Genomic DNA, 12507 nt, shown 5'->3' on the forward strand with positions numbered 1-12507 from the left:
TTTTTTTTTTTTCATAATCCAGACCTCTTACTTCTGTTATTTCACAGAAATACAGGGAAACTGATTCTGCACCTAAGGTGCTTCTAATGGTTTGACAAGACTGATTGAATCCAAGACAAGTTTTAACAAATCTCTGCTGGGAGGAGATATGACAGATTGATAGCAATGATGAAAGATTTCATATTTAACTAGTTCTGGGGAGTTCCTACTTTCAAAGCAAATATAACAAATACATTTAAAATACCTTAGTAAAGGTGGGTAAGTGACCAGATGCTCCGATTTAAAGCACCTACAAGCAGAACCAAACCAAATCTTCTGCCTTCCTTGAACCCCAATAAATTAATTGGCACATGCAAAATTAGCAGGTTTTGAAGTATTTACACATTCAACTGGACTTAACATTTTTGTACCAAACACTTTCACACATGTAACATCAGGTGTATGGGACAGCCATGTTTTTGTAACCAACAAACCAAGATGAAAACCCAGAGCAGAGCTTCAATAGCTCATTTGGGGGCACACAGGTTTGCCAAGCTCTCCATGGTCCAGTGGTCTCAGATGCAAATCCATAGGCCTGAATATTTGTCAGTGGTCCAAATAACCAGCATCTGACTTCCTGGGTCTGGAATTGAGGCTGTTGCTCTCTTTAGATCTGGGGCTTCCTTGTTTTGACTGCTGTCTTCCCCAAACCTGAGTTATGCAAGTTTCTTTTCTAAAAAGAAGAAAACCATTCTCTAACCACACTGGACATCCACAGAAGTTCACCTCCAGCTCAGATTCTCATCCAAGGCTTTATCCAAAGTCATTCTTCTCATCTCTGCAGGTTACAGAAATCAGCTGAACACCAACCTGAATCACTCACCATAAATGTCCCAGCTTTTGGGACTGCCAAGATCACACTAAATGACAAACACAAGGAGATAAAAGACCCAGAGATAACCATTCCCAGAAGACATCTGGGACAATGCCAAGGGAACAGTCATAAATTAAAGACACTAAAGGAAAAGAAGATGGAGAGAAGGAAAGAAAAAGGAAGAAAGCTCATTTGAGCTATTCTGTACTATTTGTATATCACTATTTACTCAGGACAGCATTCAGGTGGGATTTAGGCCTCCATATCTGCCCAGAAACATTAGTTCAACCTCCTGCAACACCTCCCACTTCCCCATTCTCTCATCAGACTGTTTAGCCCCAAACAAGAGGGCTGAGGGTGGGGAAGGGTGTGAACCTAACTAATGTATGTCATTACTGATAAATGTGGGGAGATGCAAAGCCAGACTCCTCACACTGGTGCCCAGTTAAAGAGGCAAAGGGCAACAACTGAAACCTGGCAAAGTCCATTTAAAAACAAGGAAATGAATTTTTACTGCCAGGGAGGTCAAGCTTGGATGTTCAGAGAGGTTGTGGGCTCCCCATCCCTGGAGATAACAAAAACCCAACAGGACACACTCCTGTGCAACCTGCTCTAGCTGACCCTGCTTTCAGCAGGGGGCTTGGATTAGATGATCTCCAGAGGTCACTTCTGACCTAATTATTCTGTGATTCTATACTTTTCTGAAGGATTAAGTGCCTGATTACATCCATCCTGACACAGTGTTCCCCTGGCCTCTCTTTTCCTTTGGAACATTGCTGTCTACTACAATTTCAATTTGTAGTAGGAATCTCTTTGCTTTTTCTTGGCTGGCAGATTTAACTCCATTTACAAAGTGCCCTGGCATTTCTTGACTGTGCTCCCCTAGTTTGTTCCATTAACAACTGAGATATCATTATCCAGGCAGCAACTGATGAGCAAAAATAAATTTGCATTTGCCTAGCAAACCCCTCAGTGGTGTAGCTGACTTACCTGCCTGCTCCCCTTGGTGTTCTACCCTTCTACAAAAAAAAATGTTTCTCAAGCCACCCAACTTAGAAACCTCACTGATCTTAACCAGCTCTGAGCACTTTGTGCTCCAGTACTGCTCGGTCCCAGACTGCCACATCAGGCAAAGCTCAACAAGTCAAAACATCTCCTGGGCATCATCCCCAATTTTAGGGACAATGAACTCATCAACATCCCCAAGAACAATGTGGAAGAAGAGAGGAAATGCCAAGGACAATATTTTCCCATGCTCTCCTATCATCACTCAGTTGTGCTGCACAGAAATGAAATATCCTACTCACTGCTTGCAGCTGAGCAGGGGGCTGGACTAGATGGAATATATTCCATGAGGGAATACACTCACATGTCAGGAGATCCACCCAGCACCCTGAAAGGTGGCTCTCCCACCTTCAGCAACATATTCCCAGCCATGACAGAATGCCAAAGAGGCACATTAAACTTCTAAAAGTATGAGAAGCAGGAGCCTGGGATGTGATGGAAAACAGACTTTTGTGGATTTGCATGAAAAACCAGAACAGAAAGAAGAGGGGATTATAATATACTATACAAAAAAGCAGAGGAGAGTTTCCAGTTTGTGACAAATTATTTGTCCAGTGACAGTGGTTTTGCCATCCTACAGACCTTAATGAGTTTTAAAAGCTTGAACTCTTGTAGCCATAAATTAAATACATTTTGGACACAGACATGCAGACACTTGGATTAATCCTACAATTTTATCCTGGTGGTGGAAAGCAGGTTCTGTGGAGAGTCAATGCAACAGGACAATGCAGAACCACAATTATAAGTCCTGTGTGACCTTGGAAGAAGGTCTCAGAGGATTAAGAGAGATCTGCATGTCTAAATTACATGGATTTCCTACTCCAAGTCATTTTACATTCTCTTTGGACTACAGGTGTTTTGATTTGGGTTTAGAGCATTAAATTAGAGGCAACAGTGGGCAGATGATGCAACACACCTGTGAAGTGATAGTAGCTGTCTGCTGTGGGAGTTTTCCTGCTCAGCCACTCCTCCTCTCCTGAATTCACTCAGCTTTGTTTGCACCTCACCGTGGCAATGACTCACCCCAGAATTTAATAACATTTAGGGATACAATTAAGCAATGATAGACCAGGGGAGAATACAGGAAAATGATAGAGCTTTTGACTTTCCCTTCTGCTCTAGATGAGGGGAAGGGAGAGAGCTGGAGCCAGGCTGCAGACAATGACCACATTGCTTGCAGGGCTGTGTCTCACAGCACCTGATGCAACCCAAGAGGTGAAAACACCACACATGGCTGGCAAGGTCTTTCTGGGATTAAAGCTCATACCTATGACCCAGGAGGATCTCAAAATAGCCAAGAGCAGCCAGCAGGCACCAGCCTTCCTGAGAGCCTCTCTGGAGGGCTGCTGGCCATTTGGGATGGCTCTATGATTACACAGCACCTTGTGCTCTCCCACCTTTTATTTCTTAGGCACATTCTGTGTTTTCAGGGCTGAGCAAACATACAGGAAACGTGGTGCCAATCTCCCAGAGCATCTCAGCAGCTGAAGCAGACACTGTTAATGCTGATGTAGATTTGGAACTCAATGAGATGAAACACAGGCAGCACCCGGCCAAGCAGTGCTGATCAAGATGGGCACAGGGACAGGAGTTACTGAGAGCCCAGACAGAAGAGCACAGACTGGTTACTGCAGCCATCTCCAGGGCACTTTTACCAGGCCTGATGTCTAAGAACCTACAGAACCAAGGCAGCTGTCAGACTTTTGTGAGCACTGGGCATGAAGAGGACTTTGAGGACCAATTTGGAGGATAAAAGGTCATGGAGTGCTACGGATAGGGAGGGACATGCCTGACCTCATCACTCACAGGGTCAGAAGGTTTCTAGGGTACTGCTGATATATTTACTGATCATTTCACAATCAGTGATTGTAAAAGACCTGATTCTGATGTGCTTTTGGAATGCAAATCCACATTTAATGGCCCAGGTTATCTCTGTTTTAGGGGAAATACTTTGGGAAAGCCAAATATTCCTGGAAGTGAGCAGTTCACACCTCAAACAGGGAGGTAGGTGGTCCAGATGAGGCATGAGGCTTGCCTAAATAGGTTTTGTGTCTCTGATCTGAGCTACAACAAATCAAAAGCTGCAGGATTCTACATGGGCTCTTCACCAAATACTGCTGCCTGTATACATTGCCATGATCAGAAACAGAGTCCATTAGCTAAATGGTGAAATGACAATTTCAAAGCAAAAAACACATTAGAGCTTCCCTGGGACAGCCCCATTTTCCAATCACCAAAACAAAACATCATGATTTGCTTTCAAATTGCTTCCAAGGCAGGTGCAAAATGTAGAGTTGGGCCGTGCACAGAGTGCAGAGCTACAGAAGTAAAGGCACAGATTTGCAGCTCACATTTTTAAATACTCTGTGTGTGCTGCAACACCACTGGCCAGCATAACTACTTACTTAAGATAGCATTTCATTTTTAAAGGTACTTTTGAATGGGGGAAAAAGGATGGTGCTTGAAAGGAACAAGCACATGGTTTTCCTCAGGATACAGGATGTGTTCCCCTAGCACCCTCCCTCCTGCCCCACTGCAGGTCTGGACCTCTCTTTAGGGAACCCAGATTCACACTCTCAACTCCCTGAGAGCCAGTGCAGACTCTGTACTGACAATTGTGTTTCTTCTATTACCTCTTGCTGCCCACCTCTCTTCCTTACAAAGGCATTTTCTTCCCAGACTGTGGTCCCTGGTACTTCCAGGACCTTCCTCAGAGGGATAGCCAAGCCCTGGCCTTTTATCAATTAAAGACACAAACCACCTTCCTCCCATCAGGCTCTTCCTCATGCCTGCAGCCATATTCAACCTCCTTCAAATAAAGCATTAAGGAGGCAGAGGAGTGGTGCAACACACCTGTCTCTTTAGAGACATGTGAAGAGATTAGGTGGAGAGAAGTTTATTCTGAAGTCTCTGTGATTGTATCTTCTCTGCAAGCCCAAGGTGCAGCAGCAGTTCACACACTGATCCCTGAGCTTCAAACGAGCTGCCTCAGCTCAGCCACCCACCAGCTATTAAACACCAGCGTCACAATTTGAGTCCTATTTAAATATTCAGCTGCAGAAAACCACCGTGGTAGCCCTACTGATATTTGTACCTCAAGATAAATTCCCACTGCTGCCAGAACTAGCATGTCTAGAATATAAATGCAGTATTACCTTCTTTGGATTGCCATGAAAGCATTCCCTGCCTGCTCTTCAAGTACTGATAAATGCCTGGTGACATCTGGCTTGAAAACATTGACAGGAGCTTCCTTAGGATATAAACACCAAGTTTCATTCTGCAAAACTAGTTTCCACTGTTGCATGACATGACAATACACACTGGTGAAACAGTCTTTGGTTTCGAAATAATGCTGCAGGATTAAAAAGAAACAAACAAAACAAACCCAGCAATTAGACAAATCAAAACAAGGGTTTCCTAAGATCTGCTCACACTGGAATGCATGAAACTTGTGACCTAGAAAGCACAGAAAAGCAACTGCCAACACCCACAGCAGCGTCCTTTGGAAGGGGTTTCCCTGAGTAATAGAACAGAGTGCTGGGAAGAGACAATCACAGCAGCTTGAGCTGAAGATCAGAGTGAGCCAGGATCCTGATGTCATTCACAGGACATGAAACAGCTGCTTAAAAATCACAGAAGAGAATCAGAGAATACCCTGAGCTGGAAGGAACCCACAGGGATTATCCAATCCAGCCCCTGGCCCTGCACAGACACCCAACAGCCCCACCCTGGGCATCCCTGGGAGCTCTGTCCTAACTCTCCTGGAGCTCTGGCAGCCTCAGGGCTGTGCCCATTCCCTGGGGAGCCTGGGCAGTGCCAGCTCCCTCTGGGGGAAGAAGGTTTTCCTGATTTGCAGCATAAACCTCTCCTGAGAAAGCTCCAGCCATTTCCTAACAAAACCCCAGAGAAGTGTGAGAGCTCACAGGCACTGAGAGCCTCCCACAGCTGCAGAAGGTGATGAGTGGAGCCTTGTCTCAGATGATGGTTTTGGACTGTCAGGACACAGCAGAGGAATTGCTGCTCACTCCAAGCAGCATTTGCAGTGGGTTTTTGGAAGGACAGGTGCTGTGAGCTCTGCAAAGCACACACTACTACCTGGGAAATGAAATAGAAATGCCTGTCTGAGGTGACATTGCTATTCTGAATGAAAACCTGAGTTATCCTCAGAGACTCACACCACCTGTCACACCCACCTTTTCCATTCATTGTTTTTGCCATTATTATAGTATCAGCAGGGAAGTATCTGAGCTATTCATTTATTCATTCATTCCCAAAGGCTACTACTGGCTTACCTGCATAGCATGTAACAAGTAATTAAGCATCAGGGAAAAAAAAATAAGGAATGTGATTAATGAAGAACATGGAGAAGAAGTATATTAAAAAAGCAACTTCTTGCTCTGGCAGTAATAAATGATGGTTTCTCTAACACAGCTCAAGCTCCACTGTAATGTGGTATGCAAAGTCTGAGCACAAAATTGCCTGGGAGACTGGGAGGAGATAAAAAAAGTTCATCAGGTGTAGAATCGATTAGCACAAGGCATAATTACCACAGGGTCAGGGCGTCTGGGGAAGGCAGCACAGGACAGCCAGTCTTGTTGGGACTAAAAAAAAACCAAAACAAAACAAATAGGAGTTTGAATGTAACCATGGCTGCCAAATGCTGGGTGCCTCATTGGTAAACCCACACCCTAATCAAATCCTTCATCTCCTTAATTACAGTGTATGTCTGTTCCCAGGACTATGGCTGGGAAGGATGTCCTTGTCAAATAGGGAACATGGGATACTTGGCCAGCATGAAACAAAGAGCTTAAATAATTTCCAAAACGTGGAACATTTTCCATTTATGACCCATTTCAACAAAAGCTCTCAGCAGTAAGACTTGAAAATGACATGGGCCAGATGTGAGGAGAAGCTCACGGTGTCACTTCCCTGTCCTCTCCAGCTGGGACACAGCTCCCTGCAAGATCCCTCATCTCACCCCTGCCTCATCTCACTTGCAGACTCCTGCCTAGCCTATATAATCAGCCTGGCAGCTCCCACAAGCCAAGGGAAGACTTCAATTAGAGATAAGTGACAGGATTTGGCTCAAAGGACAGACTAAAATGAATTGGCACCTAGACCTGAACTTAAAACCAAACTTATTCATTGAGACTTGGAACAGTTCCTTTCTGTGGAATGGGAAAAATCAGAAGCTCTTGCAAATCTGAAAAACCAACAGAAACTGAAGTAGTAGCTGAGGTTTTATATTAGTCATCTGAAAGGATAGGAACCATTAACTTTCAGGCTTTCTCCCACACCCAGCATCTCTAGCTCAGGACTCAGTTTAGACCCAGTTTCTGGAGGTTTTTATCTCATGCAAACACAGAATGAAACACAATCTTTACCAGAGGAAAAAAACCTCCTCTTGGGACATTTTAGATCTAAGCAGCAGCCTCACCAGATTTTCACATCAAAGAGGAGAGCCTCAAAAAATAATGTTATTATTTCAATTATTCAAATCTCAGAAAATTCAGATACTCCCCCAATTCACATTCTCCTCATGGACTCTGTGGCAGAAAAAATTGGGCCTGCCACCAGAAGCTCTACTTGTCTTCTGCCTTTCTAATCTTTAGACAAGACTAACAAGTTGAGCTAATTCATGCAGTGAAACATATCTCAGAGACTTTGTATATGAACTAATTAAAATAAAGAAAACCAGTATGGATAATGATAGAGCAAATCAAGTGCATATGAATTCAGTCAGTGACTCACTGCTCTCTTGTTTTCCTTATTGGAAAACTTGGCTTATCACCACACCGGGGTGAGGATGAGTCAGGAAACTGGCATCAGCCACAAATTGGAAGGAAATTAAAATAAGTATCTACAGAATCTCTTTTTTGGAGAGATTTTGGAGATTTTTGCTGTCTTTGTATGGATGTGGTTATAGACTTCACAGTTGGAACCTCATGGTTTTCTGACTAGATAAAATCAAGAAAGGAAAGAGGCATTTATGAGATCCAGAGACAATACATAATGATTGGGCTCTTATTCTCAGAATCAGTTTGATGCCTTTACTTTTATAAAAGTAAATATTTTAACCAAATACATTTGAAGCATATTACCATATTCTACTGAATGCTTGATACTCCCTTATCAAGTAAGTAGGTGGGTATTAATCACTTGGAACCACTCAAAGCACATGCAAATATTTTAACAGCACTAAACTGAGAACTAAGAGTGTGCATGGCATGGGGTTAACAGTTCTAAACCCAAGTCCAGGCCAGCACAACCACTTTGCTGCCACCTCACTCACACAGACCATGAGAACTTGCTCTGTTACACCTTCTGACACAGCACCTGTTGGATTTGAGGTTTTCAGGCAGGTTGGGAACACAAATCCCACCAAAGAGCCTGGGCTATTATGTGCACTTCTGTGTACAAGCCACTGTGTCTCTGGAGCTCATTGATTTAATTTCACAATAATAAAATTAAATTCAAACTGTTAAACTAAAAAAAAAAAAATCAGACAAAAAATGTAAATTTCAAGGTTGTGAAGGTGAAAGGAAGAAATCCTCAATGTTCTCTAGTTCCACACTCCAGCACTTTTTACCCACTTCCTTTTCTCCTACAGCTCTGCACATTTCTGTGACACAGGAGACTGAATGAACTGGGCTAATTAGTGACTGATGATTTACAGCAGATGACAGCTAATTTCTCCAGTTAAGAAGATTTCTATCAAATCTGTAGAAATGTGCACCCAGATTGGACATACTTCCAAGTGACTGCATCTCATCTCTCATTTGCATTTTGCTTCTGTTTGGCAGTGCCTTGCAGCTATTTCAGAACATCACAAGCTGTCCAGGGCACATTGCTATATTGTATGTAATTGTAAGGAGCTTGCTATTCTTTTTTGCCACAAAGAATGTTTTACAGAATGCAAGGGAGATGCCAGATGCACCTTGTACAGAGGGATCTGCAGAAAAGCAGCAGCCAGGAGCAAAGCAGCCCATCAGGGAATGTCAGGCACATTCCAGACAGGTTCCTGCAGTGCAGGACTGTCACATTGCTCAGTCAAAGAGTGAAACATCCACTGCCATGGTCCTGGGCTAACAAAGAGCTCTTGTCATCAACTCCATGCCAGTCCAGGGGTGTAAGAGCACCTTCAGTGCTCCTGCACACTGATTTTCACAAGTGGCTGTGCAATGGTAATGTCCACTACACAAATCTCCCTCTATGATCTAGATCTCATGAGGCTTTAAGTGCACAAGCAGGAAAAGCTGGAATTGTCCATAGCATCTCTTCCACAGATTAAAACCTGGATAAAACTGTGACACAAACTTGGTGCTGCCACCCTTTTTTTAGACAACAGGAAGGAAATCTGTAAAAGAACCCAAGGCCCCACCATTTCAAGCAGCAACTTAAACCTTGTTTAAAATTCCAGATGAAGAAGCTTTTGGACTCAGCTAAAAATACTTACCCTAACTTTAGTAATCCAGAATAGCCTTTTACTCCTAGACACATGCTTTAAACACCCCTGAGACTGCTGCTGAACATGGCAGGTAGGTTTATGAATCTGTCATCCTGCATAAAGAATCATGGAATGGTTTAGGTTGGAATGGATGTTAAAGCTCATCTTGTTCCAAACCCCTGCCATGGCCAGGGACACCTTCCACTGTCCCAGGCTGCTCCAAGCCCCATCCAAGCTGGCCTTGGGCACTGCCAGGGATCCAGGGGCAGCCACAGCTGCTCTGGGCACCCGTGCCAGGGCCTGCCCACCCTCACAGGGGAGAATTCCTTCACAATATCCCATCCATCCCTGCCCTATGGCAGTTTGAAGCAATTCCCCCTTGTCCTGGAACTCCAGGCCCTTGTCCAAAGTCCCTCTCCAGCTCTCCTGGAGCCCCTTCAGGCACTGGAAGGGGCTCTAAGGTCCCTCCTGAGCCTGCTCTTCTCCAGGCTGAACAAGCCCAACTCTCTCAGCCTGTGTTCATAAGAGGAGGATAAAGCTGCTCCAGGGCCACCATAACACAGTGCTTCCTTTCATCCACCTCTTTTCTCTCTAGAGCACCATAATTAGGACTTTTAGGGTCCCCTTACCCACCCTGATCTGGAGGGCACATCCCTACAGCAGCTTCTCATACCCAACACACATTCCCTTCCTCCTTTTCCTTCTCTCCATCCTGGTATTAAGCTGGGAAGTCTCCCACCACAAGTGCACTGATCTGCAAGAATCCCATTATCTGCATGATGTAAATAAATCAAAAGGTCCTGTTTCATCCTCACATGCTCTGGGGGAGATGTTTTTCCCACAGATGAGGCCGAATGGGGCTACATTCCTGCACACTGCCCATGTTTGGGTCCTGGAACCACCCTGAGCTTTCTGTCACAAGTGTTTAAAGCAGCCACTGCAGACTCCAACCATGGGCGTATTTTAATTTATGTATGAGTGGAAATGGCCTCCTGTCACTGCCCATTCCAACATCTCCCTCAGATTAAAACACCCTTCCCTGAGCACAAAGCAATGTGACACTCCTCACAAGCATTTATCTCCCACAGACACACACTGAGTGTTTTTATTTCATTCTGGGTCCTGGTCAAGCTGTGTCAGGTCACAGCTGAGTATGGTGCCCACCTGTCCATTAGTTATTCTAAGCAAAGTGTCTTTAAATTAATCTCACTGACAAAGCAAATGCCTTTGTACAGGTAATTAGTAAGAGCACACAGGTATTCAAAGATCTGTGTAGGGCACAAAAGCTTGTAAAGGAACCCACAGCTTACCCACAGCACTGTTAGAGAAAAGAAACCAGCTCTGGAGTTATCACAGGAGATATTTAAATGCCTTGGTCTAACTTCTTAAAATGATCTACTAAAGAATTTACTGTGTTCCACAATAGGTCCATGGCTGATATAGCAAAAATCTGTGGATAAAACCTTATACCTGCATGAGAGTGTGTACTCAGATGAGAACAGGGACACTAAAATAAGCATGGGTTATTTTTTAGAAGTCAGGGCTTCTCCAGTCCTGCCAGGACTCAGTGGTGTGGGCATGTGGCTGCAGTGAGACCAGGAAGTCCTCACAGCACAAAGTGCAAGTTGCAGTGGTTTTTGGAGCTAAAACACCCTTCACAGGAAGGTTTTTGATTCTGCCAAGCTGCACTGCCACAGGACCTCCATGAGAAGGGCCATGGTAACAGGACAGTGATGCACCCTCCTAGGTGACAGAGCAAAACCTGAATTCAACCCTGAATTAGGAGACAGGGCTGCTCTGCTCTCAGTCCTGACACTACATCACTATTTAACCTTGGGCATGTTACTTGATCATGCAGGATTTCAGAGTCTGCATTAGCCTAATGAAGATAATAACAATAATCATGTGTGTCACAGATACAGTTGGGCTTGGTTATTATGTTCTCATGAAGTGCTTGGAAGAGCCCCAGATGAAAGGGAAATTAGGAGAAGGAAGATTAATTATAAGATGTGCATCCCAAATAAAAACCAGACAGGAACATTGTTGTTGCTGTTATTAGTGGAGAGTCTGTCTTATTTAGGCCAGCTTTTATTTCTCTGTTGATAAAGCAGACCCATTTTAATCACTTTCCATGTTCAAATTTTATTTGTAGATGGTAGGCAGCTGATAAATGCTGCTGAGCTTCTGATACTGCAGACATAAAAGCCTTTGATTGAAGGTCTGATTTCACAGTAACCACTGTCTGTGATATGACAGGCCTGTGTTTTTACTGTTGTGAGGCAAAACAAGGAACCAAAAGTTTACTCAGAAGGAAAGACTGGGATTGAAGAAAAGGAAACATTTCCTGTGGCTAAACACACCACAGTGAGCATAGTCATAGTGGGAAATTATATCAAAATTGGATATTTAACAAAAACTTGTGCAAATGGAAACATCTTTTGTACAGTGATTTTGTCTCAGGAAGTACCAAGTATTTCTCATTTAGGTTAGTATCATTTCCTGTTTCAACAAGGGAAAAAGGGACACAGGGAAAGGCACAGTGACACATCTGAGCTCACATCCAACTGAGCAGCACAGCCCAGAGAGACCCAAGAGTTTCCCCAAGCCTCAGCCTGGGCTGCTCTCCCCTGGAGCTGCCTCCTCCCCTGCCAGAGACCAACCTTTGTTCCTCCTGCAGCCTGCTGAGAGCACCCACACAAACTGCATCCCACACAAACTGCATCCCACACAAACTGCATCCCACACAAACTGCATCCCACACAAACTGCATCCCACACAAACTGCATCCCACACAAACTGCATCTCACACAAACTGCATCCCGGACAAACTGCATCCCGGACAAACTGCATCCCGGACAAACTGCATCCCACACAAACTGCATCCCACACAAACTGCATCCCACACAAACTGCATCCCACACAAACTGCATTCCAGCCTGCTGAGAGCACCCACACAAACTGCATCTCACACAAACTGCATCCTGGACAAACTGCATCCCGGACAAACTGCATCCTGGACAAACTGCATCCCACACAAACTGCATCCTGGACAAACTGCATCCTGGACAAACTGCATCCCACACAAACTGCATCCCACACAAACTGCATCCCACACAAACTGCATCCCACACAAACTGCATCC

The 12507-nt window shown here is 44.3% G+C and overlaps 1 protein-coding gene across 1 annotated transcript in view; it reads right to left on the bottom strand.

Annotated features, from left to right (window-relative positions):
• Window positions 1-12507, bottom strand: part of LOC131566527 (sphingosine-1-phosphate transporter SPNS2-like) — a 134504-nt gene that overhangs the window by 98360 nt on the left and 23637 nt on the right. The window lies entirely within an intron of this gene.

The sequence above is a fragment of the Ammospiza caudacuta genome, chromosome 20 (assembly GCF_027887145.1).
Source record: "Ammospiza caudacuta isolate bAmmCau1 chromosome 20, bAmmCau1.pri, whole genome shotgun sequence".
Classification (NCBI taxonomy): domain Eukaryota; kingdom Metazoa; phylum Chordata; class Aves; order Passeriformes; family Passerellidae; genus Ammospiza; species Ammospiza caudacuta.